We start from the raw sequence: 26,676 nt of genomic DNA, 5'->3' as shown, positions 1-26,676 counted from the left end.
AAAAATTAAATTTTTTATTTCGAAAATATTACTTGCTTGTTCCTAAACAGTTTTGTATGCTTTTCTTTATCCAATAGATGGCAGACTTTCTCGTTTTCAGTTTAGAATACCCTGTATACCTTTTGCTGGGAAGCGGTTAGATGTTCTCCATTCTGTCCTGATCTCTCCCTACGCAATAATCATATTTTTGGAGTCCTGGAGAAAGACATTTGTAGTTGCCGATTTGCTTCAAATGAAGAGGTCCACGCCTGGGTACAATCATGGTTGCTTAGGCAACGGAAACATTTTTCCATTAAGGCACTGACTTTCCTACCTCACAGTGGGAGAAATGTACTAACTGATATGCCGATTTCTTTTGAAATAATCAAAAGTTTAAATTTTTTTTATCTGTCTCTTATTCATTTCACTGTCCTATATATTCAGGGTGTAAACAGTTATAAGTGCTGATATTTTATGTGTGGCACCGTAAAATGTACACACTTCAGTGTGTTCCTTGATTTTCCTCTGTCTCGAACAGTCTTCCCATAAACACGTCACATCATGTAGTACTTCATGTTGTCTGCAAGGTCGTAACTGCACCGCTAAGTGGACTACGCCTATCGGTATGGGCTAACCGTTATGTGTCCACGCGTCCACACCCAACACCTGACCTACTGCCCAGGGGAAACAAGAATTAATAGCTTGCTCTTGCGACTACTCCGCCTAAAAACGTACTACACTTAGCAGCTCTGTAAATGAAATAAATACTAAAGTAATGTTGTTCAGTACACTGTCCTCAGTAACCAAAAAAAAAAAAAAAAAAAAAAACCTGCGTTTATATGCCTAACGCCCTGAATATACAGGGGCGATTAGAAAACGTCTGAAACATTTGGTGTTGCTGGTTAGGTACAATGGGAAACAAAAAAAAAAAAGTCGGTACGTTGCGGCACTTCTGAGTTATTAGCGTTTAAGTTAGCCCATCAGGCCGTTGCGTGCGCAAATTCATGCGGCCTCACAGAGACGGTGTCGTCAAATGTGTACTTCAATTGCTTTCCTAAAACCAAATAAGAGGGTGACACAAAAACTGGACATGGGACGGCAGTAAGGATCGCACCACAGCCAAAGGCTAGGCAACCTCATTGGCTCAGATGGCTCCGAGCACTATGGGACTTGACTGAGGTCATCAGTCCCCTAGAACTTAGAACTACTTAAACCTAACTAACCTAAGGACATCACACACATCCATGCCCGAAGCAGGATTCGAACCTGCGACCGTAGCGGTCGCGCGGTTCCAGACTGCAGCGCCTAGAACCGCTCGGCCACTGCGACTGGCAACCTCATTGCTATCACGTTGCACTATGAGAACAGCTAACAGTAATTGTATCTGGTGAGCCGCTTGAATTTGCACGACCAATGGCCTGATTCCAAACTTCAATGCTAATTATCTCGGAGACGACGCAACGTATCGAGTCTTTTTCTTAACAGTTACTTCCCAGCACAACCTATCCTGCAACACCTTTATAAGTTCTTCAGACTGTTTCTGCGCAACCTGTATATACACCGAGGTGACAAAGTCATGGGATAGCGATATGCACATTTACAGAACGTTCAAATGGTTCAAATGGCTCTGAGCACTATGGGACTTAACATCTATGGTTATCAGCCCCTAGAACTTAGAACTACTTAAACCTAACTAACCTAAGGACAGCACACAACACCCAGCCATCACGAGGCAGAGAAAATCCCCGACCCCGCCGGGAATCGAACCCGGGAACCCGGGCGTGGGATTTACAGAAGGCATTAGTATCGTGTGCACCAGGTGGGAAAGGGCAGCACTTCGGCAGAGCTCTAATTTGTACTCCGGTGATTCATTTGAAGAGGTTTCCGACGTGATCATGGACGCATGACGGGAATTAACAGACAACAACGTGGAATGGTAGTTGGGGCTAGAGACATGAGGTATTCCATTTCGGAAATTGTTAGAAAATTCAGTGTTCCGTGACCCACAGTGTCAAGAGCGTGCCGAGAATATCAAATTGCAGGCACTATCTCTCACACGGAGAACCCAGTGGCGGACGGCCTCCACTTAACGACCGAGTGCAGCGGCGTTTGCGTGGAGTAGTCAGTCCTAACAGAGAAGCAACACTGCAAGAAATAACAGCAGAAATCGGTGTGGGACGTACGACGAACGTATCCGGTAGCACAGTGCGGTGAAATCTGACGTCAGTTGGCTATGGTATCAGACGACCGACGCGAGTGCCTTTGCGAATAGCAAGACATTGCCTGCTACGCCTCTCCTGGGTCGTGACCGTGTCAGTTGGACCCTAGGCTACTGGATAACCGTGGCCTGGTCAGATGAGTCCCGATTTCATTTGGTAAGAGCTGATGGCAGGGTTCGAGTTTGGCGCAAGCACCAAGAAGCCCTGGGCCCAAGTTGTCAACAAGGGACTGTGCAAACTGGTGTGGCTCCGAAATGGTGTGGGCTGTGTTTACATGGAATGGACTCGTCCTGGTTATATTCGGCTACTCGGAAACCATTTGCAATGATTCATGGATTTCATGTTCCCAAATAACTATGGAACCTTTATGGATGACAATGCGCCTTGATACCGGGTCACAATTGTTCGCAACGGGTTTGAAGAACATTCTTCACACTTCGAGCGAATGATTTGACCACCCAGATTGAGCGACCTGAATCGCACTGAAAATTTATGGGACATGTCGAGAGGTCAGTTCGTGCACAAAATCCTGCACCGAAAACCGATTCGCAATTATGGACAACTATAGATGCGCCCTGGCTCAGTACGTCTGTAGGAGACTTCCAACGACGTGAAACTTCCCGCCAGATTAAAACTGTGTGCCCGAGCGAGACTCGAACTCGGGACCTTTGCCTTTCGCGGGCAAGTGCTCTACCATCTGAGCTACGGAAGCACGACTCACGCGCGGTACTCACAGCTTTACTTCTGCCAGTTTTAATCTGCCAGGAAGTTTCATATCAGCGCACACTCCGCTGCAGAGTGAAAATCTCATTCTGGAAACATCCCCCAGGCTGTGGCTAAGCCATGTGTCCGCTATATCCTTTCTTTCAGGAGTGCTAGTTCTGCTAGGTTCGCAGGAGAGCTTCTGTAAAGTTTGGAAAGTAGGAGACGAGATACTGGCAGAAGTAAAGCTGTGAGTACCGGGCGTGAGTCGTGCTTCGGTATCTCAGATGGTAGAGCACTTGCCCGCGAAAGGCAAAGGTCCCGAGTTCGAGTCTCGGTCGGGCACACAGTTTTAATCTGCCAGGAAGTTTCATATCAGCGCACACTCCGCTGCAGAGTGAAAATCTCATTTTCCAACTACGTGTTGAGTCCTTGTCATGTCGAGTTGCTGCAACGATAATGGGAGATATCCCATGTTTCGTCATCTGTGTATAGCTCGGCATTGCGTTATTGTGGTCTTTTCCATTGCATTCATTGGACCCATAAAGGGGGTTCTTATCGGCTAACTCTTCATGAATAAACTTGTTCATGGTGGTGCTGTGTATCACTGTTAAAGTACAACGAACAGTGCTCGAAAACATAACCTTAGACGGAACGGAGCAGTACTTCATACAAGATTGAGGGAGAAGAACAAAGTCACTCTGTTGTCAATAGCAAGTACAAGGAATGAGTTGAACAAGTTTGTTTTCAAGCAAGACACACGGCGAATACCTTGGATATGAGCAGTTTGCGGTGTTGTGCACTATTTTCAGTGCAAGGCATTTACAAAGCTAATTGCAGCAAGGAAAAAACTAATTTCCACTGGAGACTGTGCGTCCCTTGTACCAAAATACTCAGAAAGCATGTCTGAAAAACCTCTGAAAACTTGACGTTGGAGTTCTGATTGACCTAAACATTTTGTGTGTGTGTGTGTGTGTGTATGTGTGTGAGAGTGGGTGGGTAGTTCGTTGTCAGATATAGCTTACGGTCATATTGCAAGTCGTTGGGCTCAACAGAACAGAATATCACTCGTTTGAACCAACACTGCCGGCCGCGGTGGTCTAGCGGTACTAGGCGCTCAGTCCGGAACCGCGCGACTGCTACGGTCGCAGGTTCAAATCCTGCCTCGGGCATGGATGTGTGTGATGTCCTTAGGTTAGTTAGGTTTAAGTAGTTCTAAGTTCTAGGGGACTGATGACCTCAGCAATTAAGTCCCATAGTGCTCAGAGCCATTTGAACCATTTGAACCAACACTGAACTGAAATATTAAGCAAATCTTCAAAAAATTTTGATATGGTGCTTTGCGAATGCTAGTTTCATTTTAAGTTTAGTGTTAGTGAACAGATCCACAGATTTGTAGTTATTTTAAAAATAATTAAAATGTTACCATTTTTGTGCCACTCAAGCAAAATTTTCTGAGGGGACCACTCTATTTGAAATATCAGAAATATCAGTGAACGGCTGGGTAACGTCCTTCGCCGACGAGGTCAAACCGATTTTTTGAAGCAGTCACAGGATCCACGAAAAGATAGATTCCATCAAGGATGTAGTCAACAATGCTAACAAAATGGCTCTGAGCACTATGGGACTCAACTTCTGAGGTCATTAGTCCCCTAGAACTTAGAACTAGTTAAACCTAACTAACCTAAGGACATCACAAACATCCATGCCCGAGGCAGGATTCGAACCTGCGACCGTAGCGGTCCTGCGGTTCCAGACTGCAGCGCCTTTAACCGCACGGCCACTTCGGCCGGCCAACAATGCTAACACTGCAAGTGTTTACGAACTACGGTGTGAGTGGGGAGCTACCTACATAGGAGAAACAGGGAGACCTGTCAGCTTACGAAAAGCAGAACACGAATGCTATTTACGATTACAACAACATAATAAATCGGCGATAGCGGAACACCACCGTGACTGTGGAGAACCTATCAGGTTCCAGGAAGCCCGAGTACTGGCAAAACAATCGTGGATGCGAGAACGCAAAATACGGGAGGCGATCTAAATTATTAAGCAGCCTGACAACATGAACAGAGAAGATGGCCACAAACTCCTGGCGTCCTGGCTGCCGGCCATCCCAGTCCAACGGGCCGTGAGCGGTCGCGGGGCAGAAGCTACACGGGACACGGACGTATCTGCACAAACAGCTGTAGAGCAACTGTCAGTCCACTTCCGCGCACACCAGGAGGAAAACTTGCCGACCAGAAGCCGAACGCTGATTGGCGGACAGCTACTAATCGTTGACGACATGGACATCCACGAATAGCCTCTTTCCTTCCATCTACCCTTACGTCATGACTAGCCAATCATGAAACTTCCTGGCAGATTAGAACTGAGTGCCGGACCGAGACTCGAACTCGGGACCTTTGCCTTTCGCGGGCAAGTGCTCTGCCAACTGAGCTACCCAAGCACTACTCACGCCGCGTCCTCACAGCCTTACTTCTGCCAGTACCTCGTCTCCTACCTTCCAAACTTTACAGAAACTCTTCTGCGAACCTTGCAGAACTAGCACTCCTGAAAGAAAGGATATTGCGGAGTAATGGCTTAGCCACAGCCTGGGGGATGTTTCCACAATGAGATTTTCACTCTGCAGCGGAGTGTGCGCTGATATGAAACTTCCTGGCAGATTAAAACTGTGTGCCGGACCGAGACTCGAACTCGGGACCTTTGCCTTTCGCGGACAATTGCTCTACCATCTGAGCTACCGAAGGACGACTCACGCCCTCAGCTCAGTTGGTAGAGCACTTGCCCGCGAAAGGCAAAGGTCCCGAGTTCGAGTCTCGGTCCGGCACACAGTTTTAATCTGCCAGGAAGTTTCATATCAGCGTACACTCCGCTGCAGAGTGAAAATCTCATTCTAGCCAATCATATTAGAGGGCCAATTAAACGTTTTACAACAGCGACGTTAGATACCGATAGTCTGTAATAAACAGAAGCACCTATCCCCATGCAAAACCAGTCGTGCCATGAGGAAGGCCGTTGCAATTCGGCCGAAACGTTGGTTTCAGTATGTTATTGTTGTTAGTTTCTAGCAATGAAGCGGCGTAATACCCAGCAGAATTTTAATCACTATGACATCGGCCGCGGAAACCTACGTTCTTATATGAGAAATCTGTTGTAGCGAAAATATCGATATTTTAACTCCGCTAAATGGTCAGTATTAATCGAGACGTTGATAAATCGATACTTAAGAACTTTCTTGTCCAACCTTGTCTGTAGCTGGTGTGCTAAAAGCACAACAACAATATTGCAGCGTAATCCGCTGCTCTCTCCTGTCCAGCCGTAACCCCCGCATTGCTTGACGTCATTCGAAACACGAGCGCTACTGTAAATGGTTCAAATGGCTCTGAGCACTATGGGACTCAACATCTGAGGTCATCAGTCCCCTAGAACTTACAAGGGGAGGCCGCCAATTGTGAAATTCAGATTCGATTCATACTGCGCATAATAAAAGCTCATGGCCAAAGGTGTAATGTGGCAAAACACCAAGATGCACTTCTCAGCCGTTGTCGAGAAAATCGAGTTAAAAGAAACCGTTGCGGTGAAATAACCTCTACGATTAATGATTTTCTACAGCGTCGTGGCGCAGCGGTAAGCGCTCGGGTTCGTAATCCGAAGTTCGCCAGATCGAATGTCGCGCCATGCAATTTTTTTTATTATTAGTTTTTTGTTATTCAAATAAATATATATATATTGTAACGAGCGAGTAACAGAGTTTATATTTCATACCTGCCACAGCAAATTTGTGTTCGTCGGGACTCCATTCTAATTCGAAAGTTTGACTTACGCTATACGTATTCGTTTCGGAATATCGTTTCTACGTCTTCCGTTTACTATACGTGGTTAACATTATGAAGACAATTAATAATATTTGTGAAATACAACTTTGTTTGCGGAAAACATAATGGCTCTGAGCACTATGGGACTCAACTGCTGAGGTCATAAGTCCCCTAGAACTTAGAACTACTTAAACCTAACTAACCTAAGGACAACACACACAGCCATGCCCGAGGCAGGATTCGAACCTGCAACCGTAGCGGTCGCGCGGTTCTAGACTGTAGCGCCAGAACCGCTCGGCCACCAGCGGCCGGCGGAAAACATAATGATGTTCGAAGTCGCCAGATTTTCCACGACAAACGACTTTCAACAACTTATTATATGCATAATTGTTGCAAATGATTGCCGGGAATTATATATATATATATATATATTAGGATTATAAAAAACAAATACTAAAACAAAAAAAGTTGCCTGGCGCGAGATTCGATCCGGCGACCTTCGGATTACGAACCCGAGCGCTTACCGCTGCGCCACGACGCTGTACAAAATCGTTAATCGTAGAGAGTATTTCACCGCAACGGTTTCTTTTAACTCGATTTTCTCGACAACGGCTGAGAAGTGCATCTTGGTGCTTTGCCACATTACACCTCTGTCCATGAGCTTTTATTATGCGCAGTATGAATCGAATCTGAATTTCACAATTGGCGGCCTCCCCTTGTTAGACCTACTTAAACCTAACTAACCTAAGGACATCACAAACATCCATGCCCGAGGCAGGATTCGAACCTGCGACCGCAGCGGTTGCGCGGTTCCACACTGCAGCGCCTAGAACCGCTCGTGCACACCAGCAGGCGCTACTGTAAAGGTCCTTCCCCTCGTATGTGCTCGGACGTCTAGTTGGAGGGGAAGGGGGGGAAGGGTACGAAATTAAGCGCTGATGAGTACGACGGCGATAAGAGACGATAACACCGTTTTTCAGGCCCATCGCCTTTATGCGATTCGACAGGCGCAGCTGATGGCGCGCTTTCATAAGAGAACGGGGTGAGGGACGGAGCGGCCGGGAGCCAGATAGCGGCTAAATGGGGTCGCGGCGCGGCGGCGCAGTTTCCCCTATCAGGCGGGCGCTGCTCAAAGCGCACGCGACGCCGACGCCAGTGAGTTGGAGAGCAGGCGGCCGGCGCGCTCATTACGGTAATGGCCGCGGGTATCGCGTAGCTGCATCTGCCGGCCGCACAGTCTGCCTGCGCAATATTTTTCGCAACACTGCGGTACAGGGTAGCAGTAGCACAGTGTCTGCCCAGAGCGGCAGTTGTCTCAGGACGGTTTCATCTCTCGTTGTCCCTGCTGGATAGGGACAATGGCCTAAATTGTTCATTACGAGTAACACGTTACCGCCTATTAGCTACTGTTTCTTTTGTTCCCGTGATGGCTAGGTAATGTGGCAGTTATGAACCCTCCGTTGCGGTTATTTCCCTGCCCTGTTTTGTCTTACTGGACTGGAATGAGTTCGCTCCGTTTTCAGTACCGAGCGAGGTGGCGCAGTGGTTAGCACACTGGACTCGCATTCGGGAGGACGACGATTCAATCCCGCGTCCGGCCATCCACATTTAGGTTTTCCGTGATTTCCCTAAATCGCTCCAGGCAAATGCTGGGATGGTTCCTTTGAAAGGGCACGGCCGACTTCCTTCCCTGTCCTTCCCTAATCCGATGAGACCTATGACCTCGCTATTTGTTCTCTTCTCCCAAACAACCCAACCCCAACCCGTTTTCAGTGTCTTTCCGTTAGCTCTCCGTCCGTCAGGTTCAGCCATCACTGGATTTCAGTTACGCGCAGGATTGCACTGTTTATGATACATTATTGTAGCTTGCAGGATTGTGGTCATCCGCACGAAACCTCTTGCTAAAACCTGAAACAAAGAAAGTGTGTGTTACTTTACTGTTTTCCTGGATTCAGTCCAACTTTGAGCTGCGTAGCTTAAAATGAATCGAAACTAATTACAGTTAACTTGCTTTTTACCTAGAATACTTACACTACTGGCCATTAAAATTGCTACACCACGAAGATGACGTCCTACAGACGCGAAATTTAAACGAAAAGAAGAAGATGCTGTGAGATGCAAATGATCAGCTTTTCAGAGCATTCACACAAGGTTGGCGCCGGTGGTGACACCTGCAACGTGCTGACATGAGGAAAGTTTCCAACCGATTTCTCATACACAAACAGCAGTTGACCGGAGTTGCCTGGTGAAACGTTGTTGTGATGCCTCGTGTAAGGAGGAGAAATGCTACCATCACGTTTCCGACTTTGGCGACATTGCTGCCCGCGTTGGTCGAGGTCCAATGACTGTTAGCAGAATATGGAATCGGTGGGTTCAGGAGGGTAATACGGAAAGCCGCGCTGGATCCCAACGGCCTCGTATCACTAGCAGTAGAGATGACAGGCACCTTATCCGCATGTCTGTAACGGATCGTGCAGCCACGTCTCAGTCCCTGAGTCAGCAGATGGGGATGTTTGCAAGACAACAACCATCTGTACGAACAGTTCGACGACGTCTGTAGCAGCATGGACTATCAGCTCGGAGACCATGGCTGCGGTTACCCTTGACGCTGCATCACAGATGCTGTACTCAACGACGAACCTGGGTGCACGAATGGCAAAACGTTATTTTTTCGGATGAATCCAAATTATGTTTACAGCATCATGATGGTCGCATCCGTGTTTGGCGATGGTGGCCGAGCAATTGGCTCGTCACAATACGCCAGTCACTACTGCTGATGAACTGTGGTATCGTGTTGAAGCTGCGTGGGCAGCTGTACCTGTACACGCCATCCCAGCTCTATTTGACTCAATGCCCAGGCGTATCAAGGCCGTTGTTACGGCCAGAGGTGGTTTTTCTGGGTACTGATTTCTCAGGATCTATGCACCCAAATTGGTGAAAATGTAACCACATGTCAGTTCTAGTATAATATATTTGTCCAACGAATACCCGTTTATCATCTGCATTTCTTCTTGGTGTAGCAATTTTAGTGGCCAGTAGTGTACATGCGAAAAGTAAATATTCTCTTTTCTTTTAGTTTGTGGAATAAATGTCAAAGATAAAACACCCTATGACAGAGTTTAGCATAGATCCTGATGTATAGATTTTCCATAGCTGAGTGATGGATATCCTGATTTTGGTATTGATGACTGAAAGAACGAGGAAATACACGAATACATGAAAATGGTCATGATTCAGGAACAGAACAAGAAATGTCAGAAAAATGACGGATATGAATCACAGGAAAAAGTAAATCAAGTAGTATTTCTTTTAGGATAGAGTAGCTATACGGCGGGAAAGTAAATATCCTACCAATGTTAGAACAATATCTTGTAATATTATGATGCATTTTTCTGGACCCAGAAATGAAGCTCATATAACAGAGACAGAAACAGACATTATGAAGCCACTTATAGATGAAAATATAATTCCATTATTGCAACACGTACTAATATTTACATCAGTGAAGTTCATGGTAACTCTTCTAGGCGAAAGGAATACTAAAGAAACAAATCAGAGCTTTCATTGGTTTCTAATATCTGTGTGGATCTCTGTGGCGATCTAAAAGGAGTTTATTAAGTTCTGGGATAATTCAAAGAGCGGAGGACTTTAATTACGCTACTTATGAATTTAGGTTGCACTTGAGTCTAATATTTGATAGTAACCGTGACAGAGGTGTTCGCAGAGAGAACGACAAGCTGGCTGCTACCAGAGCGGTACCAGAGCTATTTACGAACAACAGCCAAAATTATTTATCATCACCTAGTGTATAAGTTATTGTATTTGTGTGTCAAGTGTATTATTTTAATACTTAAATAAAACACTACTAAAATCATTCATGTATACCGTTTGGAGTGCCCATATACATCGTTTATGTTGTGGATGACACCTGTCATCCGCGCGAGTGACCGTGTCAGGAAATATCGCTCGAGTAACGGTGGGTTGTTAAACACACCCCCTCACAAAAAACTGTAACACCCAGATGGGGAGGAGTAAACAATACGAAACTTCACAGGTTGAGAAGGAACGCGATGTTATTTCAGTGATTACAATATCGAGGCAGATTTACAAAGAACTTGGCAGTATGCAATGCGCACCGGCGTTGGCTACACTCTACCAAATGTGACTCTGATATGCATCAAGTATCCCCTCTCGTAATTCAGATCATCCCACTATGGTCTGCATGTATGGTAATAACGCATGCGCAAGGAAACAGAAGGAAATTAATAATAGGCAAGAACAAACAATTAAACTAATATACCACTTGGAGGAAATGAGTGCAGATACTAAAATCCAAATTTCTTGGAAATTTGTGGTAAGTTCCTATGGGACCAAACTGTTGAGATCAACGGTCCCTAAGCTTACACACAACTTAATCTAACTTAAAATAACTTACGCTAAGGACAATACACACATCCATGCCCGAGGGAGGACTCGAACCTCCGACAGGAGGAGCCGCGCGAAACGTGCCAGGCGTCTGAGACAGCACGGCTAGCCCGCGCGGCACTAAAATCCAAAACACAAATGCAGTAGACCATAGGAAAAGGAATGAGGGAGGTTGCTGTAGAAATACAATGACAGAAATGGTAATGAATATACCGATGTTTTCTAATTGAATTTAAACACGGTGCTAAGTTAATTGTGATATTACCGAGTGAGGTGGCGCAGTGGTTAGCACACTGGACTCGCATTCGGGAGGACGACGGTTCAATCCCGCGTCCGGCCATCCTGATTTAGGTTTTCCGTGATTTCCCTAAATCGCTCCAGGCAAATGCCGGGATGGTTCCTCTGAAAGGGCACGGCTGACTTCCTTCCCCGTCCTTCCCTGGTCCGAAGAGACCCATGACCTCGCAGTTTGATCTCTTCCCACAAACAATCCAACCCAATTGTGATGACTGCATTGTAGCTTAATGATAAAAATAAAAGGAATGAGAATCCCAAATAGCAACATAATGGGCAAGAGGTATCCTTGAAAGTAAATGATTTATTATGCTGCAACAATCCGCCTTCCATCTTGCAAGAATTACTCATTCCCCACATTCTTGCAGCACTTATATAAAATAGGTGGACCGAAGTGAGAAGAGCTTACAGACAGCGTTGGACTATGACGTGCTGTGTTCCATTTGCCCTACTGCATCAATCCAATCACAAGAAGTCTCTAACCAGAATATACATGTGCCTCTTAATAAGGTCTCGGTCCGAATGTGCGAAAAAACATGTGGACTCTGCTCCTTCGTGACGTATATTCGCCAACAACTGTCTTGTAAACCAGCCTGCGGCCGCACCTCTAATCCCCCAGTAGGAAATCTTGTTACAATATCATCGCTTCTGTATTCCAGAGCCGGCTGCTGTGGCCGAGCTGTTCTAGGCGCTTCAGTCCGGAACCGCGCTGCTGCTGTCGCAGGTTAGAATCCTGCCTCGGGCATGGATGTGTGAGATGTCCTTAGGTTAGTTAGGTTTAAGTAGTTCTAAGTCTAGGGGACCGATGACCTCAGATGTTAAGTCCCATAGTGCTTAGAGCCATTTCAATTTTGTATTCTAGAATACATCGTGCAGTTTCAAGAGACTGCGAATGTCGCCCAGTAGCAAGTCTGTAAAACAACGATCAACCAAGTACGGTCCTGCCTTTCCCTCCTAAATTTCCCTTACGCAGTGTTTTGATTGCGTCACCGGTGGGGTAGTGGCACACCACAAAGCCACGCCTAAGTGAGGAGTTCTATTCATCCCCCGTTACAATGAAATCTTATCTGGTCTAGGCACTCGGACACAGGTCCTCGAGGGCCCCTAGGAGCAACTCGACAGGGCTATTACAAATGATTGAAGCAATTTCATAAATTCACTGTAGCTCCATTCATTGACATATGGTCACGACACACTACAGATACGTAGAAAAACTCATAAGGTTTTGTTCGGCTGAAGCCGCACTTCAGGTTTCTGCCGCCAGAGCGCTCGAGAGCGCAGTGAGACAAAATGGCGACAGGAGCCGAGAAAGCGTATGTCGTGCTTGAAATGCACTCACATCAGTCAGTCATAACAGTGCAAAGACACTTCAGGACGAAGTTCAACAAAGATCCACCAACTGCTAACTCCATTCGGCGATGGCATGCGCAGTTTAAAGCTTCTGGATGCCTCTGTAAGGGGAAATCAACGGGTCGGCCTGCAGTGAGCGAAGAAACGGTTGAACGCGTGCGGGCAAGTTTCACGCGTAGCCCGCGGAAGTCGACGAATAAAGCAAGCAGGGAGCTAAACGTACCACAGCCGACGGTTTGGAAAATCTTACGGAAAAGGCTAAAGCAGAAGCCTTACCGTTTACAATTGCTACAAGCCCTGACACCCGATGACAAAGCCAAACGCTTTGAATTTTCGGCGCGGTTGCAACAGCTCATGGAATAGGATGCGTTCAGTGCGAAACTTGTTTTCAGTGATGAAGCAACATTTTTTCTTAATGGTGAAGTGAACAGACACAATGTGCGAATCTGGGCGGTAGAGAATCCTCACGCATTCGTGCAGCAAAGTCGCAATTCACCAAAAGTTAACGTGTTTTGTGCAATCTCACGGTTTAAAGTTTACGGCCCCTTTTTCTTCTGCGAAAAAAACGTTACAGGACACGTGTATCTGGACATGCTGGAAAATTGGCTCATGCCACAACTGGAGACCGACAACGCCGACTTCATCTTTCAACAGGATGGTGCTCCACCGCACTTCCATCATGATGTTCGGCATTTCTTAAACAGGAGATTGGAAAACCGATGGATCGGTCGTGGTGGAGATCATGATCAGCAATTCATGTCATGGCCTCCACGCTCTCCCGACTTAACCCCGTGCGATTTCTTTCTGTGGGGTTATGTGAAAGATTCAGTGTTTAAACCTCCTCTACCAAGAAACGTGCCAGAACTGCGAGCTCGCACCAACGATGCTTTCGAACTCATTGATGGGGACATGCTGCGCCGAGTGTGGGAGGAACTTGATTATCGGCTTGATGTCTGCCGAATCACTAAAGGGGCACATATCGAACACTTGTGAATGCCTAAAAAAACTTTGAGTTTTTGTATGTGTGTGCAAAGCATTGTGAAAATATCTCAAATAATAAAGTTATTGTAGAGCTGTGAAATCGCTTCAACCATTTGTAATAACCCTGTATATTCACATTCGCAACCACGGCGAGATCAGAGGGCGGCAAACAAAGTCGCAGCTTCCCGAACGCCGTTTGTCCACAGAGCTACAAATCTGGTCAAAGACTACGGTGAACTTGGGCAAAAGTGAAAGGACATACGGCTCCCTGCCTTAAGGCTTAAGGCCGGCTGGTGTCCCCACGGTTCCCTCGAGCTCGTCAAACCTGTCTCGTCGGCTAACAGGAGTTTCTGGGCCACAACACTGCACTCCCGTCTAGCTACTCGAGAAATAAAACTACCACACATATTAGAATGAACACGAAGAAAGGGTAACCTCAGCAATCATCACTCATTTCTACGGATAATTACTCTCAGTTCTGCAACTGTCCTGCTTTTATAAATGATGGCTCCCTTCTGTACTGTGAATTAAATTACTGTGCAGTGTAAAAATGAAACACGAGGCTGGCTCAGCTTGACGCGTTTCAAGTATGAGACCTGTTATCAGTATAACGTTCCACCATCTCCGGCCTGGATTCTTGCACTGATTCTGTTGGGAATGGTATAATAAACGCGTTGTATCATCTCCTCAGACTAGCTGGCCCACAACTGATGTAACTGGTGTTTGATGTCCAGGAACTGGCGTTGGGATGGAGCTGACGTCCTATCTGGTCCCACTACACTATATCCGGACACATGGCTGAAAATGACTAACAAGTTCGTGGCGCCCTCCATCGGTAATGCTGGAATTCAATATGGTGTTGGCCCACCCTTAGCATTGATGTTAGCTTCCACTCTCGCAGGCAAACGCCGGGATGGTTCCTTTGAAGGGGCACGGCCGTCATCGTTCCCCTTTCTTCCCTAATCCGATGAGACCGGTGACCTCGCTGTTGCCGGCCACGGTGGCCGTGCGGTTCTAGGCACTTCAGTCCGGAACCGCGTGACAGCTACGGTGTGCTACGGTCGCAGGTTCGAATCCTGCCTCGGGCATGGATGTGTGTGATGTCCTTAGGCTAGTTAGGTTTAATTAGTTCTACGTTCTAGGCGACTGATGACCTCAGAAGTTAAGTTGCATAGTACTCAGAGCCATTTGAACCATATTTTGTTACATGGGGAACTGCTCTTACAGAAAAATCTTTATATTTTGAGTAGTAAAGATAAGAACCAATTGTGACAGTGGAGTACACAGATTTACTTCTCCTGATTGTGGTAGCTTTCATATTTGTCAGACATAGCAACTGGGTTGGCCGAACATGAATAAAGCTGGAGGTTGCAGAATAAAGCCGGCGCATTTTCTAAGTATGTAGTGAGTGAGAGCTACGGCTACTAGCCCCAATGCCACGTCTTCCACATAGCAAACAAAGGCCGAAAACTCTACCTGTTGTAAACGCTGGAAATCAATAAACATGTGGCCCACAGTCATGATTTAATATTAACTGAGGAAATATAGTTCAGCGCTTCTCCTCTTCTAAACTTAACTTAATCTTCAAAGTTTTCCAGTCCCTCCCACGTCATCTGTTCCAGTTTAATTCTTCATTTTTCGTATATTCATGTATTTTAATGTGGTCGTTTATGAACTCCATATACTCTGTTGTTACAATTGTTAATTGTACGCTTTACTCGGTTTCTGTGTAATACCTCTTCAAGGTATTCTTCAGTACTTTGTCACATTCTGATTTTGTTTTCTTTAGGCACATATGGAGGCATATAGGCAGTTGTTTTTCCGTCGCTCTATTTGCGAGTGGGACAGGAAAGGAAATGACCAGTAGTGGTACAGAGTACCCTCCGCCACGCGGTGTATGAAGTCTTGGGGAGTATGTATGTAGATGTACAGCATGGCAGTATATGAAATATGTTCGTCGTAACTTCTGAACCGGTTGCGTTAGGACGTTCAAACTACACGGTTGGCCGCGGTGCATAACGGGAATTAGTACCCGGATGCATTATTTGGTGTAGCGACGAAGCCCACTTTCCTTTGGATGGGTTCGTCAATAAGCAAAAGAGGCACATTTGGGGGACTGAGGATCCTCATTTCGCGATCGAAAAGTCTCTTCACCCTCAGCGGGTGACTGTGTGGAGTGCAATGTCCAGTCACGGAATAATCGGTGCGACATTCCTTGATGGCACACTTACTACCGAACGGTACGTGAAGGTTTTGAAAGATGATTTCATCTCCATTACCCAGAGTGATCCTGATTTAGAAGACGACGTGGTTCATGCAAGACGGAGCTCGATCCCATCGAAGCATGAGAGTGTTTGATGTGCCAGAGCAGCTCTTTGGGCACCGCACTATGGCTCTGGGGTACCCAGAAGCCACTGGAAAGAACCTGGATTGGCAGCCATATGCTCCGGATCACAGCACATGCGACTCCTTTTTATGGCGCTATATCAAAGAAAGTTATACAGCAATAACACCAAAACAATTGCTGAGCTGAAAACAGCCATTCAGGAGGTCATCGACAGCATCGATGTTCCGACACTTCAGCGGATCATGCAGAATTTCGCTATTCGTCTGCGCCACATCATCGCCAATGATGGCAGGCATATCGAACATATCATAACCTAAATCCGAATATCTGTAGTGACGTATATTGAATAAAGTGTGTGCATGCCGTAGTTTGTAACTAATTTACGTATTTTTCATATGGTTAAATAACTGTCACCTTTAGATGTATGTGTAGAAGAACTAACGATATCAGTTGCATCGAGACTGTATGCGGATCAGCGCCGACGAGTGAAATTGTGTGCAGGACCGGGACTCGAACCCGGGATCTCCTGCTTACTAGGCAGTCTCGTTAATCACTGTGCCAACCGGACACGGTGTTTATCGCAAATGGGCAGAGCATCTCAGCACGCTCACATTCTCACATAGGGCCACCAATCCGTAGTACCTGTCCATGACCTCGACGCTCGATAATTGTAAAGTCCCTCTGGAGGTCGAACATAAATGTGAATCCGCACTGAAGGTTGTGGCTTCATTGCCCATCGAGGCGAATCATTTATATGAGTGCGTGTTGTCTTTACTTTCGGCATGGACTGTGCGGCTGGTCCCGGCGGAGGTTCCAGTCCTCCCTCAGGCATGGGTGTGTGTGTGTGTCTGTCCTTAGGATAATTTAGGTTAAATAGTGTGTAAGCTTAGGAACTGATGACCTTCGCAGTTAAGTCCCATAAGATTTCACACACATTCGAACTTTGTACTTTCGGACATGTGCGCATAAAGACCGGATGCAGTTGACATCAGTTCCTTCCCTTTCCTTTCCTTTCTTCCCCCCTCCCCCCTGTAACCTTCAGTTTACGCCGAAATAATGTCGCATACGCTCTCAACCCGTGATAGTTCCTACCGTTTCCTCCTAAAGTTGTTGGCGCTCCATTTTTTTATGAGACAGTTTGTAATGATGAAGATCGTAATGTTAAGGACAGTTTCACGTCAAAATCATTCTCAGAAGAGTGTTAATTGTTTCGTAAGTGGCCTTCCAGAATGTTGACAAGATCCTGGACGGTGCGAGCCGTTTCCCCAACAGCGGCTGTCACCCGTGTCAGAGTAAGAGAAACGGGGGTCCCGGATTTCCGGCGTTCGTTGCCCCCTGTCTCGCCGGTGCGTCGCCTATCCTCTCTTCTCACTGCTGTGCGGCGCGCAGCGGCGTGGCGGATCCGCGTTTATCTGTGTTTACATCGGGGGGCGCTAATTGGCAGAGTCGGCCGGCGGGCCGGCAGCTGGGCTCTAGGCGCTGGGTTCCGCTCGTCTTTTTGGCCGGGGCCGCGTCCCAGCGTCCCAACGTCCCAGCGTCCCGCTAGCCAGCCGCTGTATCAATTGCAGTGAGTGGCTGTCACGTCGTCAAAGGCGGCCATTGAGCGCCGGGACGGGACAGCGCGAGACACGTGAATGCGGCAGGTGGACGCGCATTCAGCCTCGTTATCCGGGCCCGGTTGTCATTCACGTCGGTCCCCGCGGTGGCCCCCACCGAGTAATTGCCCCCCCCCCCTCCTTCCCCGAAGCAGGGCAGCCCGCACGCACGCCGCTCCCTCCCGCTTGTTTGGCCACGCTTTTGATCTGCATTTCAATACGTGCCTCGCGAACGCAGGCAGGAACTCTCCTCCCCTTCCCAGATCCCGCATACGCGACGTGCGCGAGCCGTTGAAAGGGTCGCAGCGATATACTGGGAAGATGTGCGATTCGTCTCGGTGGGAAATCGACATCTTATAGTCTTGTGAACCGGCGTGAGACGCGCGCAGCGCCGCTAAGTGTTAATTAGACGCGTGTGGGGTGGGGGGTAGGCTGGCTCATTGTGCTCGCTCGCTTTCTCACCGCTGCGCTGTCTCTACGCGGCACGTATCGCGTTACACTGCTTCCTGCGTCGCGCTCAATGCAGGCTGTCTAGGGCCACTGCTATTCATTGGCCAGCCGAGGCGGGCGCCGTCTCTCCACACACACGTGCGGTAAGGCAGCCATCAGTGGGCACTTACCTTCTGCTGAAAGGTGGACTAATTTATGTTGGGCACATAAGTTATTTATTCGATACTATCACGTAGACTAAATGGCAGGATGCTATTTTCTATGGGTAAGAGAAAGACTATGACGCCCTCCCCCCCTTTGGTTTTTCCTCTCCTCCCCCCTTTTCCCCCCATCTATCCGGGTTTCCCCCCCCCCCCCCACATCTGCCTTAGTCTGTGGTGAGTCATCTCATTGCCGACGTTTTAGTGCACTGTTGTAAATGAATGTTAGGCGTTGTGCGTCTTTTCCGAAGTGTTGCCTGTCGTCTACTGTACCAGTCTGCTTCCTGTGAGTCTTAACTAACATCGCCAACCCTCCGTTTTATATTTTAACTTCCTCAAATTTCCGCCATTTTAAAATGTAAAAAGTCGCCGTTTTTATAGCCTGCTTTTATTTTTTATTATCTTGTTATTACGTTTTTAAGTATTCTGTAGGCTGAAGAGCGGCGTACAAAGCTGCTGCCAGTCCGCCCCCTTTCGGTGGGAATCATTGCTTCTTCGTATGGCAGCCTTAACTAGTTCCATTAATAGAAGACGTTGGTAACACCCAAAGAAGGGCGCCGAGTTTCGTCATGTGATCTTTTACTAAGCGCGAGAGTCTTGCGGGCTTAAACTTCGGTGGCCCACTATTTCTTACATTTCCTCGATGATGGTGTTGCCATCTGTCAGCAGGTGGTGTCACTGGTCCTCCATTCATGGGAACAAGCTCCGGGTGATTAAGCCTCTCCCAGCGGCTTGGACGACCTCCTCTTGGCAGTCTCGCCGTGAGGAGATCATTTCAGCCAGGTTGCGTATCGGGCACTGGCCTTTTAGCCATCGCCATTTGTTAAGTGATCGTACCCTACCACTATGTACTCATTGCGCTCAACGTTTGACGGTCCGCCATTTCCTTACGCAATGTTCTTTTTTAACCACTTACTTCTTGTTTGTGTTTGCCGTGTGCGTTATCGTCCGTTTTAGCGAACGACGCGCGCTTTACTTTTTATCCGTCGTACCAATATGACGAAGGCCATTTAATTTTTAGCTAATGACCTCCGTTGCCCTATGGCGTATTTGATAAACCTTTCGCTATGTCCCTGTTTTTGGCTGATTTCTCTTCCTTCGATTGGACTTAACGTGTAGTCGTTTTTAGAGCTTCTTTCTCTTCGTAGTAATTGACGGGAAGTCATCGACTAAAACAGAAGTGATTTCAGGCGTTCCCCAAGGTAGTGTTATAGGCCCTTTGCTGTTCCTTATCTATATTAACGATTTGGGAGACAATCTGAGCAGCCGTCTTCGGTTGTTTGCAGATGACGCTGTCATTTATCGACTAATAAAGTCATCAGAAGATGAAAACAAATTGCAAAACGATTTAGAAAAAATATCTGAATGGTGCGAAAAGTGGCAGTTGACCCTAAATAACGAAAACTGTCAGGTCATCCACGTGAGTGCCTTAAAGCAACTCTAAAAGCCGCAAATTCAACTAAATACCTAGATATTACAATTACGAACAATTAAATTGGAAAGGACACAGAGAAAATGTTGTGGGGAAGGCTAACCAAATGCTGCGTTTTATTGGCAGGACACTTAGAAAATGTAACAGACCTCGTAAGGAGACTGCCTGCACTACGCTTGTCCGTCCTCTTTTAGAATACTGCTGCACGGTGTGGGATCCTTACCAGATAGGACTGACGGAGTGCATCGAAAAAGTTCAAAGAAAGGCAGCACGTTTTATATAATCGCGAAATATGGGAGGAAGTGTCACAGAAACGATACAGGATTTGGGCTGGAAATCATTAAAAGAGAGGCGTTTTTCGTTGCGACGGAATCTTCTCACTAAATTCCATTCACCAACTTTCTCCTCCGAAAGCGAAAATATTTTGTTGACACCGACCTACATAGGGAGAAACGATCACCACGATAAAATAAGGGAAATCAGACCTCGTACGGAAGGCTATAGGTGTTCAATCTGAAACGTCCCCTTAGAAAAATTATATATATATATATATATATATATATATATATATATATATATATATATATATATATATATATATATATATATATATATATCAGTTCATAATATCCAGTATTACAAATTTACTCTTCCTCATGGACGCACGTCCAGATCGTCCGCTCTCAAAACTCCGCCATCTCTCTCCCCACATCCACCACTGCTGGCGGCTCACTCCAACTGCGCAACGCTACGCGCTGTTAGCAGCCAACTGCCCAACACTACAATAGCATATACTCTAACAATGCAAACCAACCACAACCTTCACACAGCACAGTCGCGCTACACGAGATTGGAATAAAAGAGAATTGTGAAGGTGGTTCGATGAAACCTCTGCCGGGCACTTAAATGTGATTTGCAGGGTATCCATGTAGATGTAGATGTAGATGTGTTCTACAGTTCTGACGTGGGCATGTATGACCCTAGTTGTTTTTGCGCCCTAAAACAAAACAAACAAACAGAACTACTATGCCGTTGAAATATCGAGGGGTTCATGTTCTAAACAGAATCCAGCAACATATTACTTTCTCCCACATGCATCTCAGAAAATGACGACGACAAAAAACTTAGAGAAATTAGAGCTCTTTACGGTTGTTTACCTGCAATAATTTCTCCCTTACTAACAGAACAGGGAAGGAGGGAAAATGGTGGTACCGTAAGTACTTTCCGCAAGACACCACAACGTGCCTTACACTGCATATACAAGGTGTGGCGTAAGAAATGGAACCACTGCAAACACCGCACGTTCCCATGACTAATATGGCGTAGAAAATTCGTTGGCATTCAAAACAGCTTCCAGTCGTCTCGTAATAGCTAAATACAGGTACTGTACGGTTTTCAAGGGTATCTTGTATCGTTCTTCCTGCAACCTAGAGGTCATTTCACGTAACGATGTTGGAGGCGGATAGGGATTACGCACCCTTTAGCCAAAGCTGACGACAAAAGCTCAATAACATTGAGATTTGTCACTGTGATGGACAGGGAAGATGGGTCAATTGGCCCTCGTGCTCGCAAAACCAATCCTGGACGACGATGGCTGTGTGAACAGCATCATCATGGAGCAAACATTTAACCAAAAGATTAACGCAGTCATCCAAAATAGTCACACGATCTTTGGCTATGATGCGACCTTACACAGTAACCATAGTGCTAATGCAATAGCACGATGTGGCTGCCCAAATCATCACTGAATCCGCGCAAAGTCTTGGAAGCGAGTTAATAGCGATAAGAAATACGTAAATGTCTAGTGAGATAAATACAGGTTCAGAATGTAAAATAATGTGGGTGAAGATACCAGTAAATGTTAAAGGTGCATCAAAAATGGCCGTAGTACGTTTTTATAGCCCCCTCAACTGCAGTAATTCTGGAGCAGTTGAGAGGAAACTTGGGGAATATTTCACGTAAATTTCCTGTTGATATCATGGTTTTAGGTGGAGATTTTAGCTTGCCACCTATAGACTGGGAGACTCAAGTAAAGAGCGGGAACGGAGAATCATGCGAAATTGTTCTAAGTGCCTTATCCAGAAATTACCATGTGCAGTTAATCAGAGAACCGACTCATGAAGGCAATTTCTCAGACCTACTGGTGACTAACCAGACCCGACCCGTAAGGCTCAGCGTAGAACAGGGAATCAGCGATCATATGAGAGAATAGAGCAGTAATTGGGAGTATCAAGAGAAGCAGAAAGATCTTATGTGTAGTAAAGGCAACAAGAGACAGATTTGAGATTATCTGACAGATCACGAAAATTTCACCACCAACACTAACGAAGTTGAGCATCAGTGGACAATGTTCAGTGGCATCGCACAATACGCTTTAGACAGGTATGTCCCGAGCGAAATAGTAAGGGATGGGAAAGACCCGCTGTGGTCTGACATTCGTAATAGAAAGCTTCACTGACAATTTAAACGTAGCCAGTGTCTCACAGACAAACAAAAACTTAACAAGCCAAATTCTTAGCATAAGTTAGATTATGTAGTGTGTAAGTCTAGGGACCGATGACTTCAGCAATTGCCGGCCGAAGTGGCCGTGCGGTTAAAGGCGCTGCAGTCTGGAACCGCAAGACCGCTACGGTCGCAGGTTCGAATCCTGCCTCGGGCATGGATGTTTGTGATGTCCTTAGGTTAGTTAGGTTTAACTAGTTCTAAGTTCTAGGGGACTAATAACCTCAGCAGTTGAGTCCCATAGTGCTCAGAGCCATTAGCCAACTTCAGCAATTTGGTCCCTTAGGAATTCACACACGTTTGAACATTTGAGCATTACGATATTGCAGTGCCCGTGTTGTTCACAAGTACGATGCACGCGACGACTACAGCCGTCATGAAATACATGATATGTATTCGCAATTGCGAATATGGACAACCATCAGCTGTATGATGGGATAACGACAATGAGAAATTGTGCCAGACCGAGACTCGAACCCGGATTTCCCGCTTATCGCTAGCGGTCTTACTACCAGTAAGCTAATTTAAAAAAAAAAAAAAACGAAAAAAAAAAACGTTAGGCATCCGAGCACGAATCACAGCCAGACCCAAACTTCCCTATGTCGTCAACCATATGTCTGCAAGCTGCACTCGTACATCCATTATATATATTTCAGTACAGGGGAGACATTTTATTCGAAAATTGCTTGGACGGCATCAGAGGATAAATTTATTTGTTTATTATTTATTTATCAAGTAAAGACCGGACACCTTTTATTATATAGCAGGTAGTACACTGTGTGATTTTATATATTATATCGTACATATTCAGTTTTATTAATAATAAATTTTTCTTGTTGAAAATTTTATAATACGTACACCTGGCTGAAAATGACTTACAATTTCATGGCGCCCTCCATCGGTAATGCTGGAATTCAATATGGTGTTGGCCCACCCATTGCCTTGATGACAGCTTCAACTCTCGCAGGCATACGTTTAATCAGGTGGTGGAAGGCTTTTGGGGAATGGCAGCCCATTCTCCACGGAGTGCTGCACTGAGGAGAGGTATCAATGTAGGTCGGTGAGACCTGGCACGAAGTCGGCGTTCCAAAACATCCCAAAGGTGTTCTGTAGGATTCAGGTCAGGACTCTGTGTAGGTTAGCCCATTACAGGGATGTTACTGTCGTGTAACCACTCCGCCACAGGCCGTGCGTTATGAACAGGTGCTCGATCGTGTTGAAAGGTGCAATCGCCATCCCCGAATTGCTCTTCGACAGTAGGAAGCAAGAAGGTGCTTAAAACATCAGTGTAGGCATCTGCTGTTATAGTGCCATGCTAAAAAGGAAGGGATGGAAGCCCCCTCCACGAAAAACACGACCTCACCATAACACCACCGCCTCCGAATTTTACTTTTGGCACTACACACGCTGGCAGATGACGTTCACCGGGCATTCGCCGTACCCACACCCTGCCATCGGACCGCCACATTGTGTACCGTGATTCGTCACTCCACGCGACGTTTTTCCACTGCTCAATCCTCCGAAGTTCACGCTCCGTACACCAAGCGAGGCGTCGTTTGGCATTTACCGGCACGATGTGTGGCTTATGAGCAGCCGCTTGACCATGAAATCCAAGTTTTCTCACCTCCCGCCTGACTGTCATAGTACTTGCAGTGGATCCTGATGCAGTTTGGAATTCCTGTGTGATGGTCTGAATAGATGTCTGCCTGTTACACATTACGACCCTCTTCAACTGTCGGCGGTCTCTGTCAGTCAAGAGACGAGGTCGGCCTGTATGCTTTTGTGATGTACGTGTCCCTTCACGTTACCACTTCACTATCACATCGGAAACGGTGGACCTAGGGATGTTTAGGAGTGTGGAAATCTAGCGTACAGACGTATAACACAAGTGACACCCAATCACCTGACCACATTCGATGTCCGTGAGTTCCGAGTAGCACCCAATTCTGTGTTCTCACGATGTCTAATGACTAGTGAAGTTGCTGATATGGAGTACCTGGCAGTAGGTGGCAGCACAATACAACTAATACGAAAAACGTACGTTTTTGGAGGTGTCCGGATACTTTTGAGCACATAGTATATATAGCTAGCTTTGGTAATGATAATAAATGAGATAAGAGTATATAGAATAGGTTGTGGATGTCTTTTAAATTGAAATTAAATGTGTATTTAATGATGTAATGGAAGAAACAAGAGTTAGCAATTTGACTTACATGTAATGTGACAGTTCTTCTCTCTATACCTTCTGCGTGTATGATTACATCTGTTACATATGTTGTCTTGACCGTGGTAATACTTAATTTAATATATTGATTAGTTAGGTTGATCTGATATTACAGTGCCTTTGTTGGTCAGAAGAATGATGTAATGGGGAATCTGGGTTCGAATAACAGTCTACCACAAACGTTCGTTGCCGTCATTCCATTACAAAAGTGATGGTTGTACGTTATGGCAGCTGCAGATACATTTCATAATGACATTCAAGCAGAGGATGACATAGAAAAGGTCGGAATACTAAACGTCTTTTTTCAAAACCTGTCTCACAGACGAAGATCACACTATAGTGTCTCCTTTAAATCGTCACACGTTCGACAGAATAACAGATAACGAAATGTCACCAAAGGATAGAAAAACAACTGAAATCGCTCAACACAGGGAACTTCGCTACACCTGACGGGATGCCAGTTCGATTCTAAGCAGTGTATGCGAAAGAACGTGCCCCTCTTCTAGCAACAGTGTGCCGTAGGTCCCTAGAGGAGCGAAGCTTTCCTTGTGGTAGAAAAAAAAGTAAAGGTTATTCCCGTTTTCGAGAACGACCATCGAAAAGACGCACAAAACTATACCTCTGACATCGGTCTGTTGCAGAATTTTTGAACATGTTTACGCTAGTGTATTATGACACTTATGGAAACCGGAAGTCCCATCTATAGGAAGCAAGGACGACGCAAACAACGATCGTTGGAAACATAGCACGCTCTGTACGTCCACGGGACCCACAAACTAGATGCCCGCGTTGATGCCGTGTTCCTTGACTTGCGGAAAGCATTCGATACAGTTCCGCATTGCCACCTAATGAAGATAATACGAGAGCACGGAATGTGAGATCAACTGTGTGAATTGATTAATGACTTTCTAGCGAACTAAACACAGTACGTCATTCTGAACGGAGACAAGTCCTCAGACGTAAAAGTAACTTCGGTCATACCGCAAAGGAGAGTTATAAGACGATTATTTTCACAATGGCGGATCTTCCATGACGCTTTTTCGTGGGTGATGTTGTTGTATACAGAGAAGTTACGGTGTTAGAAATTGTAGCGAAGGATCGACGCATGCTGCGGGAAATGGCAATTGATCCTCAAAACAATGTAACAATTTGCTAATAGACTGAAGGGTCCGTCATTTTACTACAACGTGACTGCAATGAAACTGGATGTAATTAGTTCCTTTAAATGCGTAGGAGTACGCGTACGGAGCGATTTGAAGAGGAACGACCACATAAAATTAATCGCTAATAAGTAGATGCTAGAATGAGATTCATTGGAAGAATCGACGGAAAATGTCAACAAAGGAAGTAGCTTGCAAAACAATCTTTAGAAAAATAACTGAATACACACCACTGGCCATTAAAATTGCTACACCAAGAAGAAATGAAGATGATAAACGGGTATTCATTGGACAAATATATTATACTAGAACTGACATGTGATTACATTTTCACGCAGTTTGGGTGCATAGATCCTGAGAAATCAGTACCCGGAACAACCACCTCTGGCCGTAATAACGGCCTTGATACGCCTGGGTATTGAGTCGAACAGAGCTTGGAAGGAGTGTACAGGTATAGCTGCCTATGCAGCTTCAACACGATACCACAGTTCACCAAGAGTAGTGACTTGCGTATTGTGACGAGCCAGTTGCTCGGCCACCATTGACCCGACGTTTCAGTTAGTGAGAGATGCGGAGAATGTGCTGGACAGGGCAGAAGCCCAACATTTTATGTATACAGAAAGGCCCGTACAGAACCTGCAACATGCTGTCGTTCATTATCCTGCTGAAATGTAGCGTTTCGCCGGGATCGAATGAAGGGTAGAGCCACAGGTCGTAATACATCCGAAATGTAACGCCCACTGTTCAAAGTACCGTCAATACGAACAAGAGGTGACCGAGAAGTGTAACCAATGGCACCCATACCATCACGCCGGGTGATACGCCAGTATGGCGATGACGATTACACGCTTCCAATGTGCGTTCACCGCGATGTCGCCAAACACGGATGCCACCATCATGATGCTGTAAACAGAACCTGGATTCACCCAAAAAATGACGTTTTGCCATTCGTGCACCCAGCTTTGTCGTTGAGTACACCATCGCAGGCGCTCCTGTCG

The 26,676-nt window shown here is 46.1% G+C and overlaps 1 protein-coding gene across 1 annotated transcript in view; it reads left to right on the top strand.

Annotated features, from left to right (window-relative positions):
• Positions 1 to 26,676, top strand: part of LOC126237273 (protein Wnt-6) — a 661,913-nt gene that overhangs the window by 595,472 nt on the left and 39,765 nt on the right. The window lies entirely within an intron of this gene.

This window comes from Schistocerca nitens, chromosome 2, assembly GCF_023898315.1.
Source record: "Schistocerca nitens isolate TAMUIC-IGC-003100 chromosome 2, iqSchNite1.1, whole genome shotgun sequence".
NCBI lineage: Eukaryota > Metazoa > Arthropoda > Insecta > Orthoptera > Acrididae > Schistocerca > Schistocerca nitens.
Note: the sequence above shows the minus strand (reverse complement) of the source record. Positions and strands in the feature narration are given on the sequence as shown.